Raw genomic sequence first — 18,536 nt, 5'->3', positions numbered from 1 at the left:
ATCTCTACATTAGACCCTTATGGGTTGGCACATCACCACCTCTCATTGAGAGGGCTCAATCCCTGACATGCTGTTGTGATAACCCTTAATCCTGGTTACTATTCCCTTTGCCCTTGATCCACTGGTTCCTCTCCTCTCCCTACTCTCCTCTGTCCTCTTCCTGCAGCTACATCAGTCTCTCTTTTGACTGACAGATGGGTTAGCGAATCACCACCTGTCATTTATCTCTCGTCCCTGTTATGATGTTGTAATAACCCCTGGTCCCCTTTGCCCATGATCCACTGGTCCTTCCTCAACAAGCTCTCACAGTCTCACTGCAAAACTAGACGTTCATCTGGTTTTGAAGGCATTTCCTGACATCCCTAGGCCATGGATAGACATTCAATATCTAAGTCAATCTAGAACTCCCTGCCCTCCCCTCCATCCTCTCCCTCTGCCCCAGGCCTTGTGGTGGTAAAACGAAACGTGTGTGTGTGCGTGTGTGTGTGTGCGTGTGTGTGGGTGCAGCTAAACCAGTTTCTCTCCAGCCGGTCTCTTTCTGGCCCAATCAGCTTCACAGGCCTGCCTCCTGCCTCCTGCCTCCAGTCTCAGCATTGACTCAGTCTAAGCCCTGATAACATCTAATGAATCGAGCAGCGCTCAATCAGAGAGGGGCAGAGATGGGGAGAGAGAGAGATGGGGGGAGAGAGAGATGGGGGGAGAGAGAGATGGGGGAGAGAGAGAGATGGGGGGAGAGAGAGATGGAGAGAGAGAGGGATGGAGAGAGAGGGATGGAGAGAGAGAGGGATGGGTGGAGGGAGAGAGAGATGGAGGGAGAGAGAGATGGAGGGAGAGAGATGGAGGGAGAGAGAGAGAGAGATGGAGGGAGAGAGAGAGAGATGGATGGAGGGAGAGAGGTGGATGGAGGGAGAGAGATATGGAGGGAGAGAGATATGGAGGGAGAGAGATATGGAGGGAGAGAGAGATATGGAGGGAGGGAGAGATGGAGGGAGGGAAGGAGAGATGGAGGGAGAAAGAGAGAGATGGAGATATGGAGGGAGGGAGAGATGGAGGAAGAGAGATGGAGGGAGGGAAGGAGAGATGGAGGGAGAAAGAGAGAGATGGAGAGATGGAGGAAGAGAGAGATGGATGGAGGGAAGGAGAGATGGAGGAAGAGAGAGATGGATGGAGGGAAGGAGAGATGGAGGAAGAGAGAGATGGATGGAGGGAAGGAGAGATGAAGGAAGAGAGAGATGGATGGAGGGAAGGAGAGATGGATGAAGAGAGAGATGGAGGTAAGGAGAGGGTGTTTAGGGTGAGAGGGTGTGTGTGTGTCTGCCTCACCTTTGCAGAGTGTAGACTTGGACCACTCTGGAGGGAATCTCTGTAGGATCTTAGTGTTTGTTTGGGAGCCAATTTCAGATAGTGTTATATGGTTTCATGCTGAGTCAGAATTTGCTGCATTATCTAAAGAAATCATTCCGGTTCGTCTGATAAGCGTCTTTATTTGCTGTAGAAGCAGTAGATAACTTCCCTTAAGGTAGAGCCGTGCATACTCTCCTTCTTTGTGTTCCTAGTTCCCTTCGCTCCGTGTGTTGTTTGCTGTAGAAGCAGTAGATAACTTCCCTAAAGGTAGAGCCGTGCATACTCTCCTTCTTTGTGTTCCTAGTTCCCTTCGCTCCGTGTGTTGTTTGCTGTAGAAGCAGTAGATACCTTCCCTAAAGGTAGAGCCGTGCATACTCTCCTTCTTTGTGTTCCTAGTTCCCTTCGCTCCGTGTGTTGTTTGCTGTAGAAGCAGTAGATACCTTCCCTAAAGGTAGAGCCGTGCATACTCTCCTTCTTTGTGTTCCTAGTTCCCTTCGCTCCGTGTGTTGTTTGCTGTAGAAGCAGTAGATACCTTCCCTAAAGGTAGAGCCGTGCATACTCTCCTTCTTTGTGTTCCTAGTTCCCTTCGCTCCGTGTGTTGTTTGCTGTAGAAGCAGTAGATAACTTCCCTAAAGGTAGAGCCGTGCATACTCTCCTTTTTTGTGTTCCTAGTTCCCTTCGCTCCATGTGTTGTTTGCTGTAGAAGCAGTAGATACCTTCCCTAAAGGTAGAGCCGTGCATACTCTCCTTCTTTGTGTTCCTAGTTCCCTTCGCTCCGTGTGTTGTTTGCTGTAGAAGCAGTAGATAACTTCCCTAAAGGTAGAGCCGTACATGCTCTCCTTCTTTGTGTTCCTAGTTCCCTTCGCTCCGTGTGTTGTTTGCTGTAGAAGCAGTAGATAACTTCCCTAAAGGTAGAGCCGTGCATACTCTCCTTCTTTGTGTTCCTAGTTCCCTTCGCTCCGTGTGTTGTTTGCTGTAGAAGCAGTAGATATCTTCCCTTAAGGTAGAGCCGTGCATACTCTCCTTCTTTGTGTTCCTAGTTCCCTTCGCTCCGTGTGTTGTTTGCTGTAGAAGCAGTAGATATCTTCCCTTAAGGTAGAGCCGTGCATACTCTCCTTCTTTGTGTTCCTAGTTCCCTTCGCTCCGTGTGTTGTTTGCTGTAGAAGCAGTAGATATCTTCCCTTAAGGTAGAGCCGTGCATACTCTCCTTCTTTGTGTTCCTAGTTCCCTTTGCTCCGTGTGTTGTTTGCTGTAGAAGCAGTAGATATCTTCCCTTAAGGTAGAGCCGTGCATACTCTCCTTCTTTGTGTTCCTAGTTCCCTTCGCTCCGTGTGTTGTTTGCTGTAGAAGCAGTAGATATCTTCCCTTAAGGTAGAGCCGTGCATACTCTCCTTCTTTGTGTTCCTAGTTCCCTTCGCTCCGTGTGTTGTTTGCTGTAGAAGCAGTAGATATCTTCCCTTAAGGTTGAGCCGTGCATACTCTCCTTCTTTGTGTTCCTAGTTCCCTTCGCTCCGTGTGTTGTTTGCTGTAGAAGCAGTAGATAACTTCCCTAAAGGTAGAGCCGTGCATACTCTCCTTCTTTGTGTTCCTAGTTCCCTTCGCTCCGTGTGTTGTTTGCTGTAGAAGCAGTAGATAACTTCCCTAAAGGTAGAGCCGTGCATACTCTCCTTCTTTGTGTTCCTAGTTCCCTTCGCTCCGTGTGTTGTTTGCTGTAGAAGCAGTAGATAACTTCCTAAAGGTAGAGCCGTGCATACTCTCCTTCTTTGTGTTCCTAGTTCCCTTCGCTCCGTGTGCTGTTTGCTGTAGAAGCAGTAGATAACTTCCCTAAAGGTAGAGCCGTGCATACTCTCCTTCTTTGTGTTCCTAGTTCCCTTCGCTCCGTGTGTTGTTTGCTGTAGAAGCAGTAGATACCTTCCCTAAAGGTAGAGCCGTGCATACTCTCCTTCTTTGTGTTCCTAGTTCCCTTCGCTCCGTGTGTTGTTTGCTGTAGAAGCAGTAGATATCTTCCCTAAAGGTAGAGCCGTGCATACTCTCCTTCTTTGTGTTCCTAGTTCCCTTCGCTCCGTGTGTTGTTTGCTGTAGAAGCAGTAGATATCTTCCCTAAAGGTAGAGCCGTGCATACTCTCCTTCTTTGTGTTCCTAGTTCCCTTCGCTCCGTGTGTTGTTTGCTGTAGAAGCAGTAGATAACTTCCCTAAAGGTAGAGCCGTGCATACTCTCCTTCTTTGTGTTCCTAGTTCCCTTCGCTCCGTGTGTTGTTTGCTGTAGAAGCAGTAGATAACTTCCCTAAAGGTAGAGCCGTGCATACTCTCCTTCTTTGTGTTCCTAGTTCCCTTCGCTCCATGTGTTGTTTGCTGTAGAAGCAGTAGATACCTTCCCTAAAGGTAGAGCCGTGCATACTCTCCTTCTTTGTGTTCCTAGTTCCCTTCGCTCCGTGTGTTGTTTGCTGTAGAAGCAGTAGATACCTTCCCTAAAGGTAGAGCCGTACATACTCTCCTTCTTTGTGTTCCTAGTTCCCTTCGCTCCGTGTGTTGTTTGCTGTAGAAGCAGTAGATAACTTCCTTAAAGGTAGAGCCGTGCATACTCTCCTTCTTTGTGTTCCTAGTTCCCTTCGCTCCGTGTGTTGTTTGCTGTAGAAGCAGTAGATAACTTCCTAAAGGTAGAGCCGTACATACTCTCCTTCTTTGTGTTCCTAGTTCCCTTCGCTCCGTGTGTTGTTTGCTGTAGAAGCAGTAGATAACTTCCCTAAAGGTAGAGCCGTACATACTCTCCTTCTTTGTGTTCCTAGTTCCCTTCGCTCCGTGTGTTGTTTGCTGTAGAAGCAGTAGATAACTTCCCTAAAGGTAGAGCCGTGCATACTCTCCTTCTTTGTGTTCCTAGTTCCCTTCGCTCCGTGTGTTGTTTGCTGTAGAAGCAGTAGATAACTTCCCTAAAGGTAGAGCCGTGCATACTCTCCTTCTTTGTGTTCCTAGTTCCCTTCGCTCCATGTGTTGTTTGCTGTAGAAGCAGTAGATACCTTCCCTAAAGGTAGAGCCGTGCATACTCTCCTTCTTTGTGTTCCTAGTTCCCTTCGCTCCGTGTGTTGTTTGCTGTAGAAGCAGTAGATACCTTCCCTAAAGGTAGAGCCGTACATACTCTCCTTCTTTGTGTTCCTAGTTCCCTTCGCTCCGTGTGTTGTTTGCTGTAGAAGCAGTAGATAACTTCCTTAAAGGTAGAGCCGTGCATACTCTCCTTCTTTGTGTTCCTAGTTCCCTTCGCTCCGTGTGTTGTTTGCTGTAGAAGCAGTAGATAACTTCCCTAAAGGTAGAGCCGTACATACTCTCCTTCTTTGTGTTCCTAGTTCCCTTCGCTCCGTGTGTTGTTTGCTGTAGAAGCAGTAGATAACTTCCCTAAAGGTAGAGCCGTACATACTCTCCTTCTTTGTGTTCCTAGTTCCCTTCGCTCCGTGTGTTGTTTGCTGTAGAAGCAGTAGATAACTTCCCTAAACGTAGAGCCGTGCATACTCTCCTTCTTTGTGTTCCTAGTTCCCTTCGCTCCGTGTGCTGTTTGCTGTAGAAGCAGTAGATAACTTCCCTAAAGGTAGAGCCGTACATACTCTCCTTCTTTGTGTTCCTAGTTCCCTTCGCTCCATGTGTTGTTTGACAGTTGTACGTTTTTCCCATTGTTCAGTTTGAGTGTGATGAAATGTCCACCTGCCTGTGTGTCAGTCTCTGTACTGCTTTGGAAACAGATGCTGTTACATTTAACAGCTTTATAGACATAAATACTGTAGAGACATTGGCTTTCTATTGGTGAGGCAGAGTCAGTTTGAGAGGGGAAGATTTTGTCTGACAAAGCAGGGGAAGAAACAGGGTAACAGTCTCTGGGATAATGGTTTGAGTGGTGTTCATAAGGTAATCTCATAACCTTATGGTCAACCAGCCGTTGAAGAGTTTTTTTTTAATGAACTACACTTTACTTTTCAAAAGCGGAAAATTACGAAACATTTTCATTGAGTTGTATGAGAGTGTATGTGGGTGTGTGTTTGATTTTGATTTATTTTGTATTTATTTTGTATTTATTTATTTATTGTTTATTTTTTCTTAAAACGGCATTGTTGGTTAAGGGCTTGTCTGTAAGCGTTTGACTGTAAGGTCTACTACAACCGCTGTATTCGGCGCATGTGACAAATAACATTTGAAGTAGTGCTGTAAACACTGCTCAGAGTTGAGGTGGTGAAAGGACTGTATCTAGATGTCAGGGTTGCTGGTCTGACTTGAGTCTGTCCTGGTGGTGTGACCATTAAAACACCCCGAGGAGGACTGCAGTTGAGTGGATTGGTGACACCTTATGGTTGCAGTTTGAGTCGTGAAAGGATATTGCAGGATGAATGACGAATGGATGATAAGGTTGAGGATGATTTAAGGATGGAACGTTAGGGTGTGGCTTGTAAAGCCTTGGAGATGCGATTGGACGTGGGTTGGATGGGGTTTTCATCAGGGACATGGAACATAAAGGTTCACACGTCACAATGTTGTGCCGGGTGGCTGTTACAGGGAATGGGCTTAGCGAAGAACTACAAACTAAGGAGGCTGCCAGGACTAAACATAATCAAGGGGGGATTGTCAAACTGAGGACATGGATACAGAAAGAGGATATATAACAAGGAAGTTAAAGGCAGCGTCATAGACATAGAAGGTTTGTCACGTTGTTGAAAATAAGTCTAGACTTTCTCATATCACGCACAAATGAAGGAAGGAAAATGTCCGCTACATTTTTGAATCCTTTATTTAACCAGGCAAGTCAGTTAAGAACAAATTCTTATTTACAAGGACGGCCAAACCCAGACCAAACCCGGATGACGCTGGGCCAATTGTGCGCCGCCCTATGGGACTCTCAATCACGGCCAGTAGTGATACAGCCTGGAATCGAACTAGGGACATTAGTGACGCCTCTAGCACTGAGATGCAGTGCCTTAGACCGCTGCGCCACGCGGGAGCACTAAGCATGAGCCGTGTAGGAAGAAGCATGCTGCTTCAGTGGGAAACAGAGGAGTGAGGAAAGGGGCGTGGTCTGGGGTAATTGGAGTCCTGTAGAGGTGCCACGACCCTTCACAACAAGCTATTAAATAGTGTTGGTCACATGACCACTCCGAACTGCGTTGAGGCAAAGCGGCCAATACGTTAACTATTTGTGATCCATGTTATCATCCCAGAATGGGGTCAGCCTTCGTCTGCTCTGTGCTCTATCAGCAGTAACATGTGACTCACGGTAGGTCCTCAGTGAGAATAGCTGTTTTCATTTTGCCATGAGTTGAATAAATGAATGAACCACACTTATGTATGATATTGATATGACTGAATCACATCAATGACTTTACAGTCTCCTCTAAGCATCTTAAACACAGCATGCATTTACTGTGCAGTGCTGTAACAGAGTGCATGCTTGTCAATCATATACCTGTTAACACAACACAAAGATATCGTTCCACATTCATCACATTGGTGTTTACTACAGTAGAAATGACACATATGCACGTTTGTTTCTGAATTACAAAGATATATCTCAGTGATGTGAAATCTATCTGCTACTGGATGAGATGAATGGTAGGTCTGTTAAATGATACACGGGTGCTATTTGGCTGTAAACTCTCAATCATATGCTGGCATAACTCATAAAATGATGAAGTAAAGCCAACTCCTCTAGAGTGAGTGAGTGTGCATTCATATTTAGGCATGTGTGTGTGTGTGTGTGTGTGTGTGTTACTATGTTTCTGACATATGCAGATCATGAGATGATGGCTGCCTCTTCCCTTCTCCATGATGTGTTATGACCCTGTCCTGCATCCCAAATGGCAACCCATTCCCTTCACAGTGCACTACTTTTGACCAGGGTCCATAGGGCTCTGGTCGAAAGTAGTGTACTATATAGGGAGGAGGGTGCTATTTGGGATGTAACCTGTGTATCTTTACGATTTGAATATACAGAAGCCGAGGCTGTTGCTTTCTCCCAAAACAAGGTCCTCCATAGAAGTCCTGTTGAATAATGGAGCTGCGAGAGGGAAGGAGGGAGAGAGGGAGGGGGAGACTGAGAGAGACGGTGAAGGAGGGAGAGGAAAGGAGGGAGAGTGAGAGGTGGGCAGGTGGCGGATAAAGAGGGAGGACACTGGGCTTTGGACACGGAAAGGATCAACAGCGGAGAGAACACAGATGGTGTCACGTGGATCAGTGGAGAGATTTGCTGTCAACCAATGCCAGGGTGAGAGGAAGAACACACACTCTAGTCCGTGAGGGAGGTGCGCTCTGGCTGACGGTTGATCAGGGAGGAAGGTTTCCTCTCAAAGTGGCTCTGCAGTACAGCCACTTTGAGGATTTTTTGTATTCTGGACATTGGAGCGTGAATGTTGTGGTCGCTTGAAGGAGACGCCATATCTGTTTGGAGGGTGAAAAATTCAGTCAACAAACCTCAATCAGATACACATTTTATATCTAGATCTTGTGGCCATGCATGGAAGCCTTTCAAAAATACCCTCTGAGTTGGTTAATGATTGCTGTTCATTTATCGGGTAACTATACTTCCAACAGCGAAAAATATCTACCACACATAGACGCCAATCACATACTTTTTAGTAAGTCGTCTGTGTCCCAAGTACATTCAAAGGTAACTATGACTTCCGTTCCATCTAAACAGTGTGCCACTTAAAGTAACAGGAAATGGCCTGTATTTTCCATGTAAAGAACATTTGAAGGTTATTACTGTACTACGATGGTCTCTCTCCATACAGTGCATTGGCTTCAGTTAACTTTACTAGAATGACTGTTGATTTCAATTAGCCGAGTGAGATGTTAGTGTAGGTGTATGTTTGCCCTGCGGTAACAGCTTGCTGCAGTGGAAACAGTGGGACTACACTCAGGCTCCTGAACCCCCACAGTGTCTACCGATTAGGGATTCTACACACACACACACACACACACACACACACACACACACACACACACACACACACACACACACACACACACACACACACACACACACACACACACACACACGCACGCTTGGTAATTATATATACAGATTTTTTTAAACGTGTTTTTGTACAGCCAGCCATTCTAAATGAGTTCAATCCTCCTCACTTAGTGAGTTAGATCCCATAGGTATAGGGCTTTACTAATGACAGAGAGACGTGTGTTAGCTCCCTGTCTTCATGTAGGCCTTTACTCCCTGTCTTCATATAGGGCTTTACTCCCTGTCTTCATGTAGGCCTTTACTCCCTGTCTTCATATAGGCCTTTACTCCCTGTCTTCATGTAGGCCTTTACTCCCTGTCTTCATGTAGGGCTTTACTCCCTGTCTTCATATAGGCCTTTACTCCCTGTCTTCATATAGACCTTTACTCCCTGTCTTCATGTAGGCCTTTACTCCCTGTCTTCATATAGGCCTTTACTCCCTGTCTTCATATAGACCTTTACTCCCTGTCTTCATATAGACCTTTACTCCCTGTCTTCATATAGACCTTTACTCCCTGTCTTCATGTAGGCCTTTACTCCCTGTCTTCATGTAGGCCTTTACTCCCTGTCTTCATATAGGCCTTTACTCCCTGTCTTCATATAGACCTTTACTCCCTGTCTTCATATAGATCTTTACTCCCTGTCTTCATATAGACCTTTACTCCCTGTCTTCATGTAGGCCTTTACTCCCTGTCTTCATGTAGACCTTTACTCCCTGTCTTCATATAGACCTTTACTCCCTGTCTTCATGTAGGCCTTTACTCCCTGTCTTCATGTAGACCTTTACTCCCTGTCTTCATATAGACCTTTACTCCCTGTCTTCATGTAGGCCTTTACTCCCTGTCTTCATGTAGGCCTTTACTCCCTGTCTTCATATAGGCCTTTACTCCCTGTCTTCATATAGACCTTTACTCCCTGTCTTCATATAGACCTTTACTCCCTGTCTTCATATAGACCTTTACTCCCTGTCTTCATGTAGGCCTTTACTCCCTGTCTTCATGTAGACCTTTACTCCCTGTCTTCATATAGACCTTTACTCCCTGTCTTCATGTAGGCCTTTACTCCCTGTCTTCATGTAGACCTTTACTCCCTGTCTTCATATAGACCTTTACTCCCTGTCTTCATATAGACCTTTACTCCCTGTCTTCATATAGACCTTTACTCCCTGTCTTCATATAGACCTTTACTCCCTGTTTTCATATAGACCTTTACTCCCTGTCTTCATATAGACCTTTACTCCCTGTCTTCATATAGACCTTTACTCCCTGTCTTCATATAGGCCTTTACTCCCTGTCTTCATGTAGGCCTTTACTCCCTGTCTTCATATAGACCTTTAATCCCTGTCTTCATATAGGCCTTTACTCCCTGTCTTCATATAGACCTTTACTCCCTGTCTTCATATAGACCTTTACTCCCTGTCTTCATATAGGCCTTTACTCCCTGTCTTCATGTAGGCCTTTACTCCCTGTCTTCATGTAGGCCTTTACTCCCTGTCTTCATGTAGGGCTTTACTCCCTGTCTTCATGTAGACCTTTACTCCCTGTCTTCATATAGGGCTTTACTCCCTGTCTTCATATAGGGCTTTACTCCCTGTCTTCATATAGGCCTTTACTCCCTGTCTTCATGTAGGCCTTTACTCCCTGTCTTCATGTAGGCCTTTACTCCCTGTCTTCATGTAGGCCTTTACTCCCTGTCTTCATATAGGCCTTTACTCCCTGTCTTCATATAGACCTTTACTCCCTGTCTTCATATAGATCTTTACTCCCTGTCTTCATATAGACCTTTACTCCCTGTCTTCATGTAGGCCTTTACTCCCTGTCTTCATGTAGACCTTTACTCCCTGTCTTCATATAGACCTTTACTCCCTGTCTTCATGTAGGCCTTTACTCCCTGTCTTCATGTAGACCTTTACTCCCTGTCTTCATATAGACCTTTACTCCCTGTCTTCATGTAGGCCTTTACTCCCTGTCTTCATGTAGGCCTTTACTCCCTGTCTTCATATAGGCCTTTACTCCCTGTCTTCATATAGACCTTTACTCCCTGTCTTCATATAGACCTTTACTCCCTGTCTTCATATAGACCTTTACTCCCTGTCTTCATGTAGGCCTTTACTCCCTGTCTTCATGTAGACCTTTACTCCCTGTCTTCATATAGACCTTTACTCCCTGTCTTCATGTAGGCCTTTACTCCCTGTCTTCATGTAGACCTTTACTCCCTGTCTTCATATAGACCTTTACTCCCTGTCTTCATATAGACCTTTACTCCCTGTCTTCATATAGACCTTTACTCCCTGTCTTCATATAGACCTTTACTCCCTGTTTTCATATAGACCTTTACTCCCTGTCTTCATATAGACCTTTACTCCCTGTCTTCATATAGACCTTTACTCCCTGTCTTCATATAGGCCTTTACTCCCTGTCTTCATGTAGGCCTTTACTCCCTGTCTTCATATAGACCTTTAATCCCTGTCTTCATATAGGCCTTTACTCCCTGTCTTCATATAGACCTTTACTCCCTGTCTTCATATAGACCTTTACTCCCTGTCTTCATATAGGCCTTTACTCCCTGTCTTCATGTAGGCCTTTACTCCCTGTCTTCATGTAGGCCTTTACTCCCTGTCTTCATGTAGGGCTTTACTCCCTGTCTTCATGTAGACCTTTACTCCCTGTCTTCATATAGGGCTTTACTCCCTGTCTTCATATAGGGCTTTACTCCCTGTCTTCATATAGGCCTTTACTCCCTGTCTTCATGTAGGCCTTTACTCCCTGTCTTCATGTAGGGCTTTACTCCCTGTCTTCATGTAGGGCTTTACTCCCTGTCTTCATATAGGGCTTTACTCCCTGTCTTCATGTAGGCCTTTACTCCCTGTCTTCATATAGGCCTTTACTCCCTGTCTTCATGTAGGCCTTTACTCCCTGTCTTCATGTAGGCCTTTACTCCCTGTCTTCATATAGGGCTTTACTCCCTGTCTTCATATAGGGCTTTACTCCCTGTCTTCATGTAGGCCTTTACTCCCTGTCTTCATGTAGGCCTTTACTCCCTGTCTTCATGTAGGCCTTTACTCCCTGTCTTCATGTAGGCCTTTACTCCCTGTCTTCATGTAGGGCTTTACTCCCTGTCTTCATATAGACCTTTACTCCCTGTCTTCATGTAGGGCTTTACTCCCTGTCTTCATGTAGGCCTTTACTCCCTGTCTTCATGTAGGCCTTTACTCCCTGTCTTCATGTAGGCCTTTACTCCCTGTCTTCATGTAGGCCTTTACTCCCTGTCTTCATATAGACCTTTACTCCCTGTCTTCATATAGGCCTTTACTCCCTGTCTTCATGTAGGCCTTTACTCCCTGTCTTCATGTAGACCTTTACTCCCTGTCTTCATATAGGCCTTTACTCCCTGTCTTCATATAGACCTTTACTCCCTGTCTTCATGTAGGCCTTTACTCCCTGTCTTCATGTAGGCCTCTACTCCCTGTCTTCATATAGGGCTTTACTCCCTGTCTTCATGTAGGGCTTTACTCCCTGTCTTCATGTAGGGCTTTACTTCCTGTCTTCATGTAGGGCTTTACTCCCTGTCTTCATATAGGCCTTTACTCCCTGTCTTCATGTAGGGCTTTACTCCCTGTCTTCATATTGGGCTTTACTCCCTGTCTTCATGTAGGCCTTTACTCCCTGTCTTCATGTAGGGCTTTACTCCCTGTCTTCATGTAGGGCTTTACTCCCTGTCTTCATGTAGGCCTTTACTCCCTGTCTTCATATAGGGCTTTACTCCCTGTCTTCATGTAGGGCTTTACTCCCTGTCTTCATGTAGGGCTTTACTCCCTGTCTTCATGTAGGCCTTTACTCCCTGTCTTCATGTAGGCCTTTACTCCCTGTCTTCATATAGGCCTTTACTCCCTGTCTTCATGTAGGCCTTTACTCCCTGTCTTCATGTAGGCCTTTACTCCCTGTCTTCATGTAGGCCTTTACTCCCTGTCTTCATGTAGGGCTTTACTCCCTGTCTTCATATAGACCTTTACTCCCTGTCTTCATGTAGGCCTTTACTCCCTGTCTTCATATAGGCCTTTACTCCCTGTCTTCATATAGGGCTTTACTCCCTGTCTTCATATAGATCTTTACTCCCTGTCTTCATATAGATCTTTACTCCCTGTCTTCATATAGGCCTTTACTCCCTGTCTTCATGTAGACCTTTACTCCCTGTCTTCATGTAGGCCTTTACTCCCTGTCTTCATATAGGGCTTTACTCCCTGTCTTCATATAGACCTTTACTCCCTGTCTTCATATAGACCTTTACTCCCTGTCTTCATGTAGGCCTTTACTCCCAGTCTTCATATAGGGCTTTACTAATGACAGACAGGCGTGTGTTTGCTCCCTGTCTACACATAGGGTTTTACTCCCTGTCTTCTTATAGGGCTTTACTAATGACAGACAGGCGTGTGTTTGCTCCCTGTCTTCATGGAGGGCTTTACTCCCTGTCTTCTTATAGGGCTTTACTAATGACAGACAGGCGTGTGTTTGCTCCCTGTCTACATATAGGGCTTTACTCCCTGTCTTCATATAGGGCTTTACAAATGACAGACAGGCGTGTGTTAGCTCCCTGTCTACATATAGGGCTTTACTCCCTATCTTCTTATAGGGCTTTACTAGTGACAGACAGGCGTGTGTTAGCTCCCTGTCTACATATAGGGCTTTACTCCCTGTCTTCTTATAGGGCTTTACTAATGACAGACAGGCGTGTGTTTGCTCCCTGTCTTCATGGAGGGCTTTACTCCCTGTCTTCTTATAGGGCTTTACTAATGACAGACAGGCGTGTGTTTGCTCCCTGTCTTCATGGAGGGCTTTACTCCCTGTCTTCTTATAGGGCTTTACTAATGACAGACAGGCGTGTGTTTGCTCCCTGTCTACATATAGGGCTTTACTCCCTGTCTTCATGGAGGGCTTTACTCCCTGTCTTCATGGAGGGCTTTACTCCCTGTCTTCATGTAGGCCTTTACTAATGACAGACAGGCGTGTGTTTGCTCCCTGTCTACATATAGGGCTTTACTCCCTGTCTTCATGGAGGGCTTTACTCCCTGTCTTCTTATAGGGCTTTACTCCCTGTCTTCTTATAGGGCTTTACTAATGACAGACAGGCGTGTGTTAGCTCCCTGTCTACATATAGGGCTTTACTCCCTGTCTTCTTATAGGGCTTTACTAATGACAGACAGGCGTGTGTTTGTTCCCTGTCTACATGGAGGGCTTTACTCCCTGTCTTCTTATAGGGCTTTACTAATGACAGATAGGCGTGTGTTTGTTCCCTGTCTTCATGGAGGGCTTTACTCCCTGTCTTCATGGAGGGCTTTACTCCCTGTCTTCTTATAGGGCTTTACTAGTGACAGACAGGCGTGTGTTTGTTCCCTGTCTACATATAGGGCTTTACTCCCTGTCTTCTTATAGGGCTTTACTCCTCCATATACTGGACACACCTTTGGAATGACAACATTATCAACAAGTGTGAAATGCAGTTATGTGTAACATAACAATGCCTGTAAGCGGATAACAGGAATAGAGCCAGAAGGTATTAAGATGATTATATACCCATTCTCCCTTTGGGCCCAGGGGTCCTCTGAGATGATCCACTGCCTCGAGGAATCGCTTCTATCCCTCCTCCTTTCCGCTTGCTGCTTGCTTTTCAGGTGTGAGATAATGTGGTGGTGAGACCCCGAATCCCACTCCACACACGATATCACTGGCAGGCATGCACACACACAGAGACACACAAACCTTTTAAGATGTTGTGTCGAAACCAACCACCTGCCGAGAGTCAATTACAACAGAGCTCAAAACGGGATTGGGGATCACGAGAGGAACCAGCGGTTGGAGACATCTCTGAGCAAAGCGATTTTTTTTGAGACTGAAAAAGACGAAACGATCAACTTCTCTCTAGTGTGTATGTTGCTTCAGCGATGCTCTGTCGAGAACATGCTTTCCCCTTTATAATCCTGCTGCTATGGGACTCCACATCTTAGTGGTGTGTGCGTCAACTGTCTTCGGCTGACTTGCCCCCGTGTACACTACCTATGCCTGAACGCTCTTCCTTTACAATCTGCTGTTGATGGCTTTTTTTGTACTACGTTGCAGTCGTAATTATTGATGACCACATTTGCCCCCGTGCGCCGTGATAAATAAACAACCTTGACACCGGAGACGGTACGGAAATGAAAGTTGAGATACACTGAGAAACATTGTGAGTTATTCTGTTCTTATAAGAACAGTTGTTGTGGTCTCTCTTTTTCAAACAAGCATTGCAGAGCTGGCTACAATTTCAATTTCATCCCCCTTGAAAAGATAGAACAAATGTTACAACAAATATTATGGCTGAACTCAAATGTGCTGGTTGATAAAATACCTGTATTTATGGGAAAGATGTTTGAAAAAGGTATTTTGTTCTTAAATTACATTGTAAATTGGAATGGTAGAGTTATGTCCTTCATGGAGTTCAATCCAAGAGTACAACCAATTTGATTACAGCATTGCCCTAAAAATGGAGGAGGTGGGTGGCAGCTGGAGGAGGTAGGGAACTGGTCTGTCTGCCCAATATTAAGGATCAAAACTGGTGGAGGATTTTTTTTGTTGCATAAATAGGAAAGTAAACCAGTTTAATTTGAGGACCAGGATGTTGATAACTGTGCCATAGATATTGCAAAATAGTTGTGAAGAGATTTTTGATGTACCGATTCCATGGTACAGGGTGTATGAGTTGATATATAAAACAACGCAAGATTCAAGACTTCATGCTTTTCATCTCAAATTATTATATAGAATTCTTGCCACCAACAAAATGTTGAATATTTGGAGCATAAAATCATCGAAGCTCTGCAGATTTTGTTGTGAGGATACAGAATCAATAGACCATTTATGTTGGTATTTCCCTCAGGTAGCCTGTTTCTGGTCTCAGGTTCAGGAATGGCTGAAAATGCATAGCAATGATCTAAAATTGACCCTAGAAATAGTACTGTTAGGAGATCTGGAGAGACAGGGTCAGTCAATTACTAATATACTAATATTCTTAGTAAAAGTATTTATCTTCAACTCACAATCTGTGGCTTGTATTTAATTAGATAGATTGAAATTGTACGTTAAACATCAGAGCATAGTTGAAGGATATGTGTTGCATAGAAGTGGGAGAGGAGTTGCAGGGCGGGAGATAGAATGATGGTCAAAGGTGAAAATAAAAAATGTAAAAAGTCAAAATAAAACATAATAAAAAGTACATTTGAATAACACTAAGTGGCAGTGTTTTTACAACTAATGCCGGTTTGCCTGAGGCTGATGCCGTGCAGGTGTTTGTACACATGCATATACACACACTCTCATTCAAATAAACACATACAAGAACACACACATACATGTAATAGTGCCAGACATGCACACAAACATATACAGTTGGCATTGCTGTTATGATTTCAGTTGTCCTTGATGTCCTTTTGTTTTAATTGTATTATTTAAAAAAATATTGTTTGCCGTTTTCTTTTGTCTTTTCCTTTTGTTCTCCTTCTCTTGGTTGTTGGGGCATTGGGGGGTACTTGGGGAATGGAATTAATTGTATTTTTTATATTTTTCTTCCTTGGGGGGACTGTGGGAGGGGTCTTGGAGGGTTCACGTTTTTTGTCCTGGTGGTAGATCGGTCAACATGCCCTCTAGCAGGGCATTGACCCTGGAAGCTTCTGTGTGTCGCTCTGAATGGGAGTCTGTTGGATGACTGGTATGATGTTGTGGTGGAACAATTCTTAAAGAAGCGGTTCTGCCCCAGGTTTGTCCTCACCCCAACCACAACCCTGCCTGCTGTGAAGGGAGCTCTGCTATCTGTCAGGGACCATTGTGTGTGTGTGTGTGTGTGAGAGAGAGAGATTGGGCTGCTGTGTGAGAGAGACTGGGCTGCTGTGTGAGAGAGACTGGGCTGCTGTGTGAGACAGAGTGATCAAAGCCTCATCAGAACCAGAGATGACATATCGGGGTGAGCCTCTCCCTTCAGCTGAAACAAGGCAAACTGTGTGTGTGTGTCTGATGTAAGCAGGAATTAACTCCATAGCTGTTAAGTAGTTCAGTAGTGCCTCTTTAATGGGTACATTTATATTTACATTTACATTTACATTTAAGTCATTTAGCAGACGCTCTTATCCAGAGCGACTTACAAATTGGTGAATTCACCTTCTGACATCCAGTGGAACAGCCACTTTACAATAGTGCATCTAAATCATTAAGGGGGGGTGGTGAGAAGGATTACTTATCTTATCCTAGGTATTCCTTGAAGAGGTGGGGTTTCAGGTGTCTCCGGAAGGTGGTGATTGACTCCGCTGTCCTGGCGTCGTGAGGGAGTTTGTTCCACCATTGGGGGGCCAGAGCAGCGAACAGTTTTGACTGTAGTCATTTAGCAGACGCTCTTATTCAGAGCGACTTACAGGAGCAATTAGGGTTAAGTGCCTTGCTCAAGCGGACGTCAACACATTTTGCAGTTAGTCGGCTCGGGGATTCGATCCAGCAACCTTTCAGTTACTGTCCCAACACTCGTAACCGCTAGGTTACCTGCAACACGGAGAGGTAGCAACAAGACGGGGTTATCTGGAATGTGATGTGACGGAAGACGATGTGACACCCTAAGGATGACTTCCTGTAAGGTTCACTAAGCATGTGATGGTAATGGAACGTATACAGCCTCATTATAATTGAGATGATGGACTCTTTGGCAGGCATTTTCTCTGGGTTTCTTCAGTCCATGTAGCAGCTGTCAAATGGAACCAGCGATGCTTCTCTTGTTTCGTGGTGCGTCTGTGATGGAATAGTGGCACAATCTCGAGATCAAGGTCCTCGTTGTGAGTTTGCGGTTTCAAGATTTGTGTTCGGGTGGACTTGTCTTTGAAGCTGTTGTATGTGATGACAAGTGGATGTCATATTAACCACTGCAATAGGGTCTTGTCAGCTATATCTGTGTGAAAAACATTTTCATTCAGACAAAAAGACCCCCATGGTTTTGATACCAACCACACCGCTTTTGAAGTCCTGCCTTTGAATGGGTGAAAACCCCCTGTCCTCCACCGGGCTTTTAATGAACTCCGATCTAGACCGCAGAGAGCATGAAGGCAGTTACTAAAGAACACAACAATGAGTTGATTTGATATTCAGAAATTTGTATCTGATTCAATGCCATTCTTTTCTGATTTGCTCTCTGATTCATTGTTTTAATCTTAAATGAAAACTTGACACATTCTCTTTCATAAGGAGAAATTCCACACAGACAGTAGTTGATGACTGATCCTTTGTTTTAGACTAATTATGTTTCTTGTGCAGGCTTTCCTTGTTTGGGAAATCCCAATGCCCCATTTGTGATTCAGTTTGAGACGAGCCGATGCAATTGAGCGCAATTGAAGACGATAAACAGTCATTAAAGAAACGGTCCAAATATGCGTGATATATTGAGATGCATGTTGTAAATCACGGCAACACACACACATCTCTCTGTGTGGAATGTGACAGCGTCGTAAATCAACGTTGTTAACCCAATATGGGTGATGGGAGTTGGGGAGCCGGTAGATTGAAATGATACAGTTCCTTAGAGAGAGAGAACCCTCTTCCAATGGGCCTGTTGCATTGTGGGAGGTCGATTATCTCTGTGTGACATTATGAAAACAGTCATTAAACCGTCACATGAGATTCTTGATCTATAAAGAGATTTTCACTTCTATATTATTCCCAGAAGATTGCTTTATGAAAATCTGCTATGCATATACAGTCCAGTTGCCAGAGTGATAAAGTGCCCCACAGCGACGAATTGGGGCCATTAACAAACACTCTGCAGATTCTAAGCATTTCTGAGGAAGCGCATTCGCTTGGAAAGAAAGCCCTTCAAGCATCCATCGTCTCCTCCAAGCCGTCAACGCAAAGTCAACACTGGGAAATAATAAGAATCTCGATGGGAAAAATCTCTCTGAATAAATTAGTGGGAAACATCCGGGCCACCGTCCTCCATGGTCCTAAGATAGAAGGCTTTTAACCTGCATAATTAGCCTGTTCATCAGTAGTATTCCCATGACACCGCTTTAGGCCTCCTTAGCCTCTGTATAACCCATGTGTTTCACTTCATTCTGGATGGGCCTGATGCGGGACGAACGTCATCATTAGCCTTAACGCTATCTCGCCTAGCTTGTCTTTCGTTGCCCTATGAGGAGCCTTACTT

The 18,536-nt window shown here is 44.9% G+C and overlaps 1 protein-coding gene and 1 long non-coding RNA gene across 7 annotated transcripts in view; one reads left to right on the top strand and one right to left on the bottom strand.

Moving 5' to 3' along the window:
• Nucleotides 1-18,536, top strand: part of LOC135507555 (type II inositol 3,4-bisphosphate 4-phosphatase-like) — a 369,267-nt gene that overhangs the window by 61,221 nt on the left and 289,510 nt on the right. The gene's annotated exons all lie outside the window — the stretch shown is intronic.
• Nucleotides 6,094-14,325, bottom strand: LOC135507308 (uncharacterized). The gene is made up of 2 exons (XR_010450641.1): nt 13,901-14,325; nt 6,094-7,752 (listed from the first exon to the last, which is right to left on the bottom strand). It is a non-coding gene; the product is annotated as an uncharacterized LOC135507308 (long non-coding RNA).

The sequence above is a fragment of the Oncorhynchus masou genome, chromosome 21 (assembly GCF_036934945.1).
Source record: "Oncorhynchus masou masou isolate Uvic2021 chromosome 21, UVic_Omas_1.1, whole genome shotgun sequence".
NCBI lineage: Eukaryota > Metazoa > Chordata > Actinopteri > Salmoniformes > Salmonidae > Oncorhynchus > Oncorhynchus masou.
This window is presented reverse-complemented; position numbering and strand designations above follow the sequence as displayed.